Source organism: Triticum aestivum, chromosome 3B (genome assembly GCF_018294505.1).
Source record: "Triticum aestivum cultivar Chinese Spring chromosome 3B, IWGSC CS RefSeq v2.1, whole genome shotgun sequence".
NCBI lineage: Eukaryota > Viridiplantae > Streptophyta > Magnoliopsida > Poales > Poaceae > Triticum > Triticum aestivum.
The window spans coordinates 699,370,645-699,384,856 of NC_057801.1; positions in this window are offsets into that span (position 1 = coordinate 699,370,645).

Sequence of the window (14,212 nt, forward strand, 5' to 3'; positions counted from 1 at the left end):
TTTGCAAGTCTCTTCGAATTATCCGTTTGGTTTGGCCAACTAGATTGGTAGTTCTTGCAATGGGAGAAGTGTTTAGGTTTGGGTTCAATCTTGCGGTGTCCTTTCCCAGTGACAGCAGGGGCGGCAAGGCACGTATTGTATTGTTGCCATCGAGGATAACAAGATGGTTTTTTTCTCATATTGCATGAATTTATCGCTCTACATCATGTCATCTGCTTAAGGCGTTACTCTGTTTTTAACTTAATACTCTAGATGCATGCTGGATAGCAGTCGATGAGTGGAGTAATAGTAGTAGATGCAGAATCATTTCGATCTACTTGTCTCGGACGTGATGCCTATACACATGATCATACCTAGATATACTCATAATTATGCTCAATTCTGTCAATTGCTCAACAGTAATTTGTTCACCCACCGTAGAATACTTATGCTCTTGAGAGAAGCCACTAGTGAAACCTATGGCCCCCGGGTCTATTATCATCATATCAATCTTCATTACTTTATTATTTGCTTTGTTTTTACTTTGCTTTTTTACTTTTCACTTTGCATCTCTATATCAAAAATACCAAAAATGTTATTTATCATCTCTATCAGATCTCACCCTCGTAAGTGACCGTGAAGGGATTGACAACCCCTAATCGCGTTGGTTGCGAGTAGCTATCGTTTTGTGTAGGTACGAGGGACTCGTGCGTGATCTCCTACTAGATTGATACCTTGGTTCTAAAAAACTTTGGGAAATACTTACGCTACTTTACCGCATCATCCTCTCCTCTTCGGGGAAATCCAATGCAGTGCTCAAGAGGTAGCAAGAAGAATTTCTGGCGCCGTTGTCGGGGAGTTTGCGCAAAAGTCAACCATACCAAGTACCTATCAAAATCCCTATCTCTCGCATTACATTATTTGCCTCTTGTTTTCCTCTCCCCCACTTCACCCTTGCAGTTTTATTCGCCCTCTCTTTCCCAATCTCCTCCTTTCTTTCCCTTTCGCCTTTTTCTCGTTTGCCTTTTTATTTGCTTGTGTGTTGGATTACTTGTTGCCATGGCGCAAGATAATACCAAATTGTATGACTTCTCGAATACCAAAAATAATGATTTCCTTAGTACTCCGATTGCTCCTCTTAATAATGATGAGTCTTGTGAAATCAATACCGCTTTGTTGAATCTTGTTATGAAAGATCAATTCGCCGACCTTCCTAGTGGAGATGCCGCTACTCATCTAAATAATTTTATTAATTTGTGTGATATGCCAAAGAAGAAAGATACGGATAATAATATTGTCAAATTGAAGTTATTTCCGTTTTCACTTAGAGATCGTGCTAAAGTTTGGTTTTCGTCTTTGCCTAAAAATAGTATTGATTCTTGGAACAAGTCCAAAGATGCTTTTATCTCTAAGTATTTTCCTCCCGCTAAGATCATCACTCTTAGGAACGATATTATGAATTTTAAACAACTTGATCATGATCATGTTGCCCAATCTTGGGAAAGAATGAAATTGATGCTTCGCAATTGCCCTACTCATGGTTTGAATTTATGGATGATCATACAAAATTTTTATGCTGGATTGAATTTTGCTTCTAGAGATCTTTTAGATTCGGCTGAGGGAGGCACGTTTATGGAAATTACATTAGGATATGCTACAAAATTACTTGATAATATTACGGCTAATTATTCTCAATGGCATACCGAAAGATCTTCTAGTAAAAAAGTGCATGCTATAGAAGAAATCAATGTTTTGAGTGAAAAGATGGATGAACTTATGAAGATGTTTGCTACTAAAAATACTTATCTTGATCCCAATGATATGCCTTTATCTACTTTGATTGAGAATAATAATGAATCTATGGATGTGAATTTTTTTGGTAGGAATAGTTTTGGAAATAACGCGTATAGAGGGAATGTTAATCCTAGGCCTTATCCTAGTAATCCTTCTAATAATTATGGAAATTCCTACAACAACTCTTATGGAAATTTTAATAAGATGCCTTCTGAATTTGAGAGTAGTGTTAAAGAGTTTATGAATTCACAAAAGAATTTTAATGCTTTGCTTGAAGAGAAATTGCTTAAAGTTGATGATTTGGCTAGGAACGTTGATAGAATTTCTCTTGAAATTGATTCTTTAAAGCTTAGATCTATTCCTCCTAAGCATGATATCAATGAGTCCCTCAAAGCCATGAGAATTTCCATTGATGAGTGCAAAGAAAGAACCGCTAGGATGCGTGCTTCCAAAGATGCTTTTATTAAAGCGTGTTCTTCCAATTCCTATGAAAATCAAGATGAAGATCTTAAAGTTATTGATGTGTCCCCTATTAAATCTTTGTTTTGCAATATGAATCTTGATGAAACTGAATATGATCTTCCTTTACCTAGAAGGCGTTCTAAGAATTCGAAGTTTTTAGATCTTGATGATGAAATTGATGAAAGTGGGATTGAAAGAAATAAAAACCTAGATGTTGCTAAACCCACTATTTTGGATCTCAAGGAATTTAATTATGAAAATTTCTCTTTGATTGGTTATATTTCCTTGTTGCAATCCGTGCTAGATTCTCCTCATGCTTATAGTCAAAATAAGGCCTTTACCGAACACATTGTTGATGCCTTGATGCAATCTTATGAAGAAAAACTTGAGTTGAAAGTTTCTATCCCTAGAAAACTCTATGATGAGTGGGAACGTACTATTAAAATTAAAATTAAAGATTATGAGTTTCATGCTTTGTGTGGATTGGGTGCTAGTGTCTCCACTATTCCCAAAACTTTGTGTGATTTGCTAGATTTCCGTGACTTCGAAGATTGCTCTCTAAACTTGCATCTTGCGGATTCCACTATTAAAAAGCCTATGGGAAGAATTAATGATGTTCTTATTGTTGAAAATAGGAATTATGTGCCCGTAGATTTTATCGTTCTTGATATAGATTGCAATCCTTCATGTCCTATTATTCTTGGTAGACCTTTCCTTAGAATGATTGGTGCGATTATTGATATGAAGGAAGGGAATAATAGATTCCAATTTCCCTTGAGAAAGGGTATGGAACACTTCCTAGAAATAAAATAAAATTACCATATGAATCTATCATGAGAGTCACTTATGGATTGCCTACGAAAGATGGCAAAACCTAGATCTATCCTTGCTTTTATGCCTAGCTAGGGGCGTTAAACGATAGCGCTTGTTGGGAGGCAACCTAATTTTATTTTTTGTTCTTTGTTTTTGTTCCTGTTTAGTGTTAAATTTTGTTTCTATTTTCTGTTTAGATGTGTTTTTATCTTTTGTTTAGTGTTTGTGCCAAGTAGAACCTATAGGATAACCTACGATGATAGTTGATTTGATTCTGCTGAAAAACAGAAACTTTGCGCTCACGAGAAAAAATTCTATAAATCACAGAAACGTGCTTTTGCATTGATTCGTTTTTCTGCTGATCAATAATTTTTTTTTCAAGTACTTCCTATTTTGGTAGAAGTTTTAGAGTTCCAGAAATGTGCGTTAGTTACAGATTGCTACAGACTGTTCTTTTTTTGATAGATTCTATTTTTCGTGTGTTGTTTGCTTATTTCAATGCATCTATGGCTAATAATTTAGTTTATATACCATAAAGAAGTTGGAATACAGTAGGTTTAACACCAATATAAATAAAGAATGAGTTCATTAGAGTACCTTAAAGTAGTCTTTTGTTTTCTTTCACTAACGGAGCTCACGAGATTTCTATTGAGTTTTGTGTTGTGAAGTTTTCAAGTTTTGGGTGAATTCTTTTGATGGATTATGGAACAAAGAGTGGTAAGAGCCTAAGCTTGGGGATTCCCATGGCACCCCCAAGATAATCGAAGGACACCAAAAAGTGAAAGCTTGGGGATGCCCCAGAAGGCATCCCCTCTTTCGTCTACTTCCATCGGTAATTTACTTGGAGCTATATTTTAGTCACCACATATTATGTGTTTTGCTTGGAGCGTCTTGTATTATTTGCGTATTTGCATGTTAGTTTACCACAATCATCCTTGCTGTACACACCTTTTGAGAGAGCCATACATGATTTGGAATTTGCTAGAATACTCTATGTGCTTCACTTATATCTTTTGAGCTTGATAGTTTTGCTCATAGTGCTTCACTTATACCTTTTTGAGCGTGATAATTTTTGCTCTAGTGCTTCACTTAGATATTTTAGAGCACGGTGGTGGATTCTGTTTTAAAGAAACTATTTATCTTTCATGCTTCACTTAGATTATTTAGAGAGTTGTTAATAGCATGGTAATTTTCTTAAAGATAATGTACTTGGTATTCAAGATATGTGAAACTTTCTTTTGAGTGTGTTGAATATTAAGATAAGTTTGATGCTTGATAATTGTTTTGAGATATGGAGGCGATAATATCAAAGCAATGCTAGTTGGGGTGATTATGAATTTAAAGAATGCTTGTGTTGAAGTTGGTGATTCCCGTAGCATGCACGTATGGTGAACCGCTTTGTGATGAAGTCGGAGCACAATTTTATTTATTGATTGTCTTCCTTATGAGTGGTGGTCGGGGACGAGCGATGGTCTTCCTACCAATCTAACCCCCTAGGAGTATGCGTGTAGTGCTTTGGTTTTTGATGACTTCTAAATTTTTGCAACAAGTTCATGAGTTCTTTTGATTAATGTTGAGTCCATGGATTATACGCACTCTCACCCTTCCGCCATTGCTAGCCTCTCTAATACCGCGCACTTTTCGCCGGTATCATACACCCACCATATACCTTCCTCAAAACAGCCACCATACCTACCTATCATGGCATTTCCATAGCCATTCCGAGATATATTGCCATGCAACTTTCCACCGTTCTGTTCATATGACACACATTACTTTTGTCATATTGCTTTTTGCATGAACATGTAGTTGACATTGTATTTGTGGCAAGGCCACCTTCATAATTTTCATACATGTCGCTCTTGATTCATAGCATATCCCGGTACACCGCCGGAGGCATTCATATAGAGTCATATTTTGTTCTAAGTATTGAGTTGTAAGAAAAAGAAAAGTGTGATGATCATTATTATTAGAGCATTGTCCCAGTGAGGAAAGGATGATGGAGGCTATGATTCCCCCATAAGTCGGGATGCGACTCCAGACGAAATAAAAATAAAAAGAGTGGCCATAAAAAAAGGCCCAAATAAAAAAAATGAGAGAAAAAGAGAGAAGGGACAATGCTACTATCCTTTTACCACACTTGTGCTTCAAAGTAGCACCATGATCTTCATGATAGAGAGTCTCATATGTTGTCACTTTCATATACAAGTGGGAATTTTTCATTATAGAACTTGGCTTGTATATTCCAATGATGGGCTTCCTCAAAAGTGCCCCGCTCCAAGGAACAAAAGAGGCGGTCACGAGGGTGGGAGGCGTGCCCCCTAGGGCGCGCCCCCTGCCTCGTGGGCCCCCTGTTGCTCCACCGACGTACTCCTTCCTCCTATATATACCTACGTACCCCCGTCAGATCAAATACGGAGCCAAAAACCTAATTCCACCGCCTCAACTTTCTGTATCCGCGAGATCCCATCTTGGGGCCTGTTTCGGAGCTCCGCCGGAGGGGGCATCTACCACGGAGGGCTTCTACATCAACACCATAGCCTCTCCGTTGAAGTGTGAGTAGTTTACTTCAGACCTTCGGGTCCATATCTAGTAGCTAGATGGCTTCTTCTCTCTTTTTGGATCTCAATACAATGTTCTCCCCCTCTCTTGTGGAGATCTATTCGATGTAATCTTCTTTTTGCGGTGAGTTTGTTGAGACCGATGAATTGTGGGTTTATGATCCAGCTTATCTATGAATAATATTTGAATCTTCTCTGAATTCTTTTATGTATGATTGAGTTATCTTTGCAAGTCTCTTCGAATTATCCGTTTGGTTTGGCCAACTAGATTGGTTGTTCTTGCAATGGGAGAAGTGTTTAGCTTTGGGTTCAATGTTGCGGTGTCCTTTCCCAGTGACAGCAGGGGCAGCAAGGCACATATTGTATTGTTGCCATTGAGGATAACAAGATGGATTTTTTATCATATTGCATGAATTTATCCCTCTACATCATGTCATCTTGCTTAAGGCGTTACTCTGTTTTTAACTTAATACTCTAGATGCATGATGGATAGCGGTCGATGAGTGGAGTAATAGTAGTAGATGCAGAATCGTTTCGATCTACTTGTCTCAGACGTGATGCCTATACACATGATCATACCTAGATATACTCATAATTATGCTCAATTCTGTCAATTGGTCAACAGTAATTTGTTCACCCATCGTAGAATACTTATGCTCTTGAGAGAAGCCACTAGTAAAACCTATGGCCCCCGGGTCTATTCTCATCATATCAATCTCCATTACTTTATTATTTGCTTTGTTTTTACTTTGCTTTTTTACTTTTCACTTTGCATCTCTATATCAAAAATACCAAAAATGTTATTTATCATCTCTATCAGATCTCACCCTTGTAAGTGACCGTGAAGGGATTGACAACCCCTAATCGCGTTGGTTGCCAGTAGCTATCGTTTTGTGTAGGTACGAGGGACTCGTGCGTGATCTTGTACTGGATTGATACCTTGGTTCTCAAAAACTGAGGGAAATACTTACGCTACTTTGCTGCATCATCCTCTCCTCTTCGGGGAAATCCAACGCAGTGCTCAAGAGGTAGCAAACTTGCATAGCAACTCAGGTGCTTGTTCCTCCAACTTTGCAACCACTTCATAATCTAGTTCTTTGGCACAAAGCTGACGGAAGAAGTAGCTCAACTCCACCAGCACTCACCAAATATCCTCTCTGACATACCCTCGAATCATCACAGGCATTATCCGCTCAAGCCATACATGGTAGTCATGACTCTTGAGGCCTCCTATTCGCTTTGTAGCCATATTCACTCCCCTCATGATATTAGCTGCATATCCATCAGGGAAGTACAAGTTGTTCACAATCCATTGGAGAATTTCCTTCCTTTGGGGCATTGAAGGGGTGAAAGGGGCTAGTGGCTTCTTCCAAGAATTACCTTTCGCACGAGGCACCAAATTTAATTTTGGCATGTTGCATAGTTTGGCTTGATTGATCCTAGCCTGAATGTTATCCTTTGACTTCTCGGTGTCGAGGAGCATGCCGAGTAAGGCCTCCGCAATATTATTTTGAGTGTGCATTACATCAATGTTGTGTGGAAGTAGAAGATCTTTAAAGTAAGGGAGCCTCCATAAGCTTGGAATGTGAGTCCACTGGTGTGTCTCTCCATATCCCAAAAAACCTTTCCCATCGAGCTATTCCTCGAGAGAATCTAACTCATCCTTACGCTAGGCATCGGTCATAATAGGTGGCGGCGGGTCATCAACAATAAAACCTTTTTGGAAGTGCATAGCGTCTTGTCTGTATGGGTGATCAAGACGAAGGAACTGCCGATGTTGGTCAAAGCATACATACTTGTGACCCTTAGCCAGCCAAATGAAAGTCACACGCTGTCGACACACTAGGCAAGGCCACTTCCCCTTTACACACCAACCACAAAATATCGCACGTGCCGGTAGGTCATGTAGCGATGTGTGGTACCAGATATGCATATTGAAGTGCTTCTTTGAAATGACATCGTATGTCCGGACCCCATTGTTCCAAGCAACAAGTAAGTCGTCCACCAATGGCTCCATATACACACTCATATGCTTCCCGGGATAGTTAGGACCTGGAATTATCAACGTCAGGAACATGTGATGTCGTTGCATGCAAATGCCAGGGGGCAGATTCAGGGGGATAACATATACTGGCCAACAATTGTATATGGCAGCCATCAAACCATATGGATTGAACCCGTCGGTTGTTATCCCAACAGCTACACTCTTCCAGTCATCTGTTTTCTTATGAATTTCAACAAATTTTTTCCATTCTTCACCATCCCGTGGATGTTGCATCTTTTTTGTATTGTACATCTTCCCTTCGGCGGCCCATCTCATATATTGAGCAGTTTACTCGGTCATATAAAGCCTCTGGATCCTTTCTGTGAATGAAAGATATCAAAGGATATTGACGGCAATTGTGAGCTGCCTCTTGCTACCATCATCATCTATTACCTCAATATACCTAGAGGATTTTCACTTGACACAATAATTTGTATCTTTATGTTCATTTCTAAATAACATGCATCCGTTTGGACAAGCATGTATTTGCTCATACGACATCTTAAGTCAACCGAGGATTTTTTTCGACTCGTACATGTTCTTTGGCAATATATTTTCTTTAGGCAACAAGCTAGCAATAACTGACAATAACTCATTGAAGCAAATGATGCTCATGTTATGGTTTGCCTTCAGGGCCATTAGGCATGCAATGCCATCTAGTTGAGTAACCTCCGTATGGGCGTGAAGGGGTTTTTGTGCCGCAAACAAAGTTGCATGATACTCTTCAGGGCTTTCCAGCGACTCCTCGGAGTTTGGGTCCTCCCACGGATCCGCACTGCGGATGTCATCTAAAAGATTTTCAATCCGAGTATCATATTCACCGATGCATTGTCGCACCACCTCCGCCCTGGACTATTCTGTCTCACCGTGAAAGATCCACCAGTAATAGCCTAGCGTAAACCCATATTTGCCTAAGTGTTTACTACTACATCTCGACCTTGCGTTGGATTTCCCCAAATAGGAGAGGATGATGCAGCATAGTAGCTTAAGTATTTCCCTTAGTTTTTGAGAACCAAGGTATCAATCCAGTAGGAGACCACGTGCAAGTCCCTCGTACCTGCACAAAACGATAGCTACTCGCAACCAACGCTTAGGGGTTTTCAATCCCTTCACGGTCACTTACGAGGGTGAGATCTGATAGAGATAATATTTTTGGTATTTTTGGTATAAAGATGCAAAGTAAAAAGTAAAAGCAAAGCAAGTAAATAAAGTGATGGAGATTGATATGATGAGAATAGACCCGGGGGCCATAGGTTTCACTAGTGGCTTCTCTCAAGAGCATAAGTATTCTACGTTGGGTGAACAAATTACTGTTGAGCAATTGACAGAATTGAGCATAGTTATGAGGTTATCCAGGCAATGATCATGTATATAGGCATCACGTCCGTGACAAGTAGACCGAAACGATTCTGCATCTACTACTATTACTCCACTCATCGACCGCTATCTAGCATGCATCTAGAGTATTAAGTTAAAAACAGAGTAACGCCTTAAGCAAGATGACATGATGTAGAGGAATAAATTCATGCAATATGATAAATACCCCATCTTGTTATCCTCGATGACAACAATACAATACGTGCCTTGCAACCCTTTATGTCACTGGGTATGGTCACCGCAAGATTGAACCCAAAGCTAAGCACTTCTCCCATTGCAAGAACTACCAATCTAGTTGGCCAAACCAAACGGATAATTCGAAGAGACTTGCAAAGATAACTTAATCATACATAAAAGAATTCAGAGAAGAATCAAATATTTTCCATAGATAAGCTGGATCATAAACCCACAATTCATCGGTCTCAACAAACACACCGCAAAAATAAGATTACATCGAATAGATCTCCACGAGAGAGGGGGAGAACATTGTATTGAGATCCATAAAGAGAGAAGAAGCCATCTAGCTACTAACTATGGACCCGAAGGTCTGAAGTAAACTACTCACACTTCATCGGAGGGGCTATGGTGATGATGTAGAAGCCCTCCGTGGTAGATGCCCCCTCCGGCGGAGCTCTGGAACAGGCCCCAAGATGGGATCTCGTGGATACAGGAAGTTACGCCAGTGGAATTAGGTTTTTGGCTCCGTCCCCAATCTGTTGGGGGTACGTAGGTATATATAGGAGGAAGGAGTACGTCGGTGGAGCGTCAGGGGGCCCACGAGGCAGGGGGCGCGCCCAAGGGGGGAGGGCGTGCCCCCACCCCCGTGACCGCCTCTAGTACTCTTTGGAGTAGGGTCCAAGTCTCCTGGATCACGTTCGGTGAGAAGATCACGTTTCCAAAGGTTTCATTCCGTTTGGACTCCGTTTGATATTCCGTTTCTTCGAAACACTGAAATAGGCAAAAAACAACAATTCTGGGCTGGGCCTCCGGTTAATAGGTTAGTCCCAAAAATAATATAAAAGTGGAAAATTAAAGCCCATTATAGTCCAAAACAATAGATAAAGTCGCGTGGAGCAATAAAAAATTATAGATACGTTGGAGACGTATCAGGCATCCCCAAGCTTAATTCTTGCTCGTCCTTGAGTAGGTAAATGATAAAAAGAGAATTTTTGATGCGGAGTGATACTTTGGCATAATTTCAATGTAAATCTTCTTAATTGTGATATGAATATTCAGATCCGAAAGATTCAAGACAAAAGTTCATATTGACATAAAAATAATATTACTTCAAGCACACTAATCAAAATAATTATGTCATCTCAAAATAACATGGCCAAAGAAAGTTCATCCCTACAAAATCATATAGTTAAGCTATGCTTCATTTTCGTCACACAAAGATGTTCCCAACTTTTATACCCCCGATGACAAGCCAAGCAATTGTTTCATACTTCAATAATCTCAAACTTTTTCAACCTTCACGCAATACATGAGCGTGAGCCATGGATATAGCACTATGGGTGGAATAGAATATGATGATGGGGATTGTGTGGAGAAGACAAAAAAAAGAAAGTCTCACATTGACGAGGATAATCAACGGGCTATGGAGATGCCCATCAATTGATGTCAACATGAGGAGTAGGGATTGCCATGCAACGGATGCACTAGAGCTATGAATGCTCACCAAAATAAAACTAGTGGGTGTGCATCCAACTTGCTTGCTCATGAAGACCTAGGGCATTTGAGGAAGCCCATCGTAGGAATATACAAGCCAAGTTCTATAATGAAAAATTCCCACTAGTATGAAAAAGACAACTTATGAGACTCACTATATGAAAAACATGGTGCTACTTTGAAGCACAAAATATGAGACTCACTACATGAAGAACATGGTGCTACTTTGAAGCACAAGTGTGGAAAAAGAGATAGTAGCATTGCCCTTTTTTTGGGCCTTCCTTTTTTTGGCCTTTCTCTCTCTTTTTTTTATTTGGGCAATGCTCTAATAATGATGATCATCACACTTCTATTGATTACAACATGAGGATTACAACTCGAAACTAGAACAAGGTATGACTCTATATGAATGCCTCCGGCGGTGTACCAGGATGGTGCAATGAATCAAGAGTGACATGTATGAAAAATAATGCATGGTGGCTTTGCCACAAATACGATGTCAACTACATGATCATGCAATGGCAATATGACAAAAGTAATGTATGTCATAATAATGATGAACGGAACGGTGGAAAGTTGCATGGCAATATATCTCGGAATGGCTATGGAAATGCCATAATAGGTAGGTATGGTGGCTGTTTTGAGGAAGATATAGGGAGGTTTCTGTGTGATAGAGTGTATCGTATCACGGAGTTTGGATGCACCGGCGAAGTTTGCGCCAACTCTCAATGTGAGAAAGGGCAATGCACGGTACCGAAGAGGCTAGCAATGGCAGAAAGGTAAAAGTGCATATAATCCATGGACTCAACATTAGTCAAAAGAACTCATATACTTATTGCAAAAATTTAGAAGTCATCAAAAATCAAGTACTACGCGCATGCTCCTAGGGGGATAGATTGGTAGGAAAAGACCATCGCTCGTCCCCGACCGCCACTCATAAGGATGCACAAGCCAGGTACACTTCATGTTTCAAATTTGTTACATAACTTTAACCATACGTGCATGCTACGGGATTTACCAACTTCAACACAAGTATTTCTCAAATTCACAACTACTCAACTAGGATGACTTTGATATAATTACCTCCATATCTCAAAACAATTATCAAGCATCAAACTTATCTTAGTATTCAACGCACTCAAAAGAAAGTTTCACATATCTTGAACACCAAGTATATTAACATTAAGCAAATTACATGCTATTAACGACTCTCAAAATAATCTAAGTGAAGCATGAGAGATCAAGTTTCTTTAAAACAAATCCACCACCGTGCTCTAAAAGATCTAAGTAAAGCACTAGAGCAAAAAATTATCACGCTCAAAAAGATATAAGTGAAGCACTATGAGCAACTATCAAGCTCAAAAGATATAAGTGAAGCACATAGAGTATTGTATCAAAGTCCAATTCATGAATGCCTCTCTCAAAAGGTGTGTACAGCAAGGATGATTGTGGTAAACTAACAAGCAAAGACTCAAATAATACAAGACGCTCCAAGCAAAACACATATCATGTTGGTGAATAAAAATATAGCTCCAAGTAAATTACCGATGGAAGTGGATGAAAGAGGGGATGCCTTCCGGGGCATCCCCAAGCTTTGACTTTTTGGTGTCCTTCGATTATCTTGGGGGTGCCATGGGCATCCCCAATGAAAGAACATGCAGTGCCCCCATGTTTGGTTTTGGTAATTGATGACAATCTCTATGGACTAATGGTTGCCTTGAGTTATATTTGAAGGTTTTGTCCATAGGCTTTTCTCGGAGTACATGTGTTGATTTCAAGGAGTTTATGAGTTGACAAAGGTGCTATTAAGGAATTATCCAAAGATTGGTCATGTGAGTGTTGACCTTATTGCAAGCATGTCTTGAAGAAGAAGATTGTGTGATAATTCATGTTTACCTTCAAGACATCATCCAAATGAAGAGAGTTGGAAACATTCAAGGTTGATCAAGACTAAGTCAAGAGTGAATCAAGTTGATCAACTCACAAAGCGTAGAAGATGTACCGAGAGGGATCAAGTGATCCCATGGTATGGTAAGCATTGTCCATTGCACTTTGGGTACTTACCGATGGTCTATGTGAGAGTTCTATGTGGGGTTAGGTACGTGTCCATGGGCTTGCGTCAAGAGGCACATATCATACAACCCATGGAAAGGATGACATCAAGTGGTGATTGTCATCAAGATTGCCGTGTGCAAGTTCAAGTGGAGAATCACAAAGAGATCAAGTGCTTGAATCTTGCCATCCATTGTGGTGTCAATGGACTTGTGAAGATGTGCCTAAGAGTGGCTCACCCATAGTGGACTATGGGGGAGCAATCATCTAGTCTTCATCGAGCCAACGCAATCAAGAAAGGTGGTCCAACTTGAGGGAGTCAAGATCGTCTTCATCTAGCTCAAGTGGACCATGTGCAAGGCAAAGGTTTGCCCTTGATAAGTTTTCTATTTTACCGGTCTCGTGGTGGTAGTTGGGAGACCAAGTTATAGGATCGTTTGCCGTACTATCAAGGGGGGCTCTCAAGTTGGTAGCTTGATCGTATCGTTAGTAGAGAGCTCAAACCATTGCATCCTTGCATCATGTTTCTTTGTTCTAGTTGGGTTATCTTTGTGAGTCTTAGAGCTTATGGTCATCTTGATGACAAGCTTGAGTTCATCGAAAATGGAGTTCGCATGCGTCTTCTATGATGTTTTCGGTGTTGGAGGTTTTACCGGTCTTATCCGATGAAGGGTTCTCACCATTTTCTTATGGGACTTTTCTTATTTGCTTAATATTGACATTTCTATCAATATTGTGTTAGCCCATGTCGTTAGCTTTCCAACAAACTTGGTTTCGTTGAATTCGGAGTCCGTTTGCAAAAGTTGTGGCTGTTTTGGTAAAGGCTGCAGCGGTACTACCGCCACTAGAGCGGATGTAATTTTTTACTACCGCTCCAGAGCGGTACTACCGCGGCTCCTAAATGGTAGTACCGCTCCAGAGCAGTACTACCGCGGCTCCTAAGCGGTAGTACCGCTCCGGACCAAAATCTCGTGTTTTGCTCAGCGGAAGTAGGCACAGAAGTATTTTTTAGTACCGCTCGCAAGCAGTAGTACCGCTACCATTTGCGGTAGTACCTAAGGTCGAGCGGTAGTACCGTGAGGACGAGCGGTAGTACCGCTCCGGCGGTTCTACTGGCTTTTTGCCTCCTCGCTGTTGTTTTTCAAAGGGGTACTACCGCCCTAGCGGTAGTACCGCTCCTTGAAGCGGTAGTACCGCTCTATGCGGGCTGTGAGCATAACGGTTGGATTTTTCCTCACCTATAAAAGGGGGTCTTCTTCCCCATTGAACCTTATCCTTTGAGCTCGTGTTCTTCCCCCATTGTTGACCTTCTTCGAGCTTGCTAACTCTCAATCTCTCCATGGATTCTTGCTAGTTTTTTTGAGGGAAAAGAGAGAGGAGATCTAGAACCACATTTCCACCAATCACTTTCTCCTCTATGTGAGGGGAACCCCTTGGATCTAGTTCTTGGAGTTCTTGG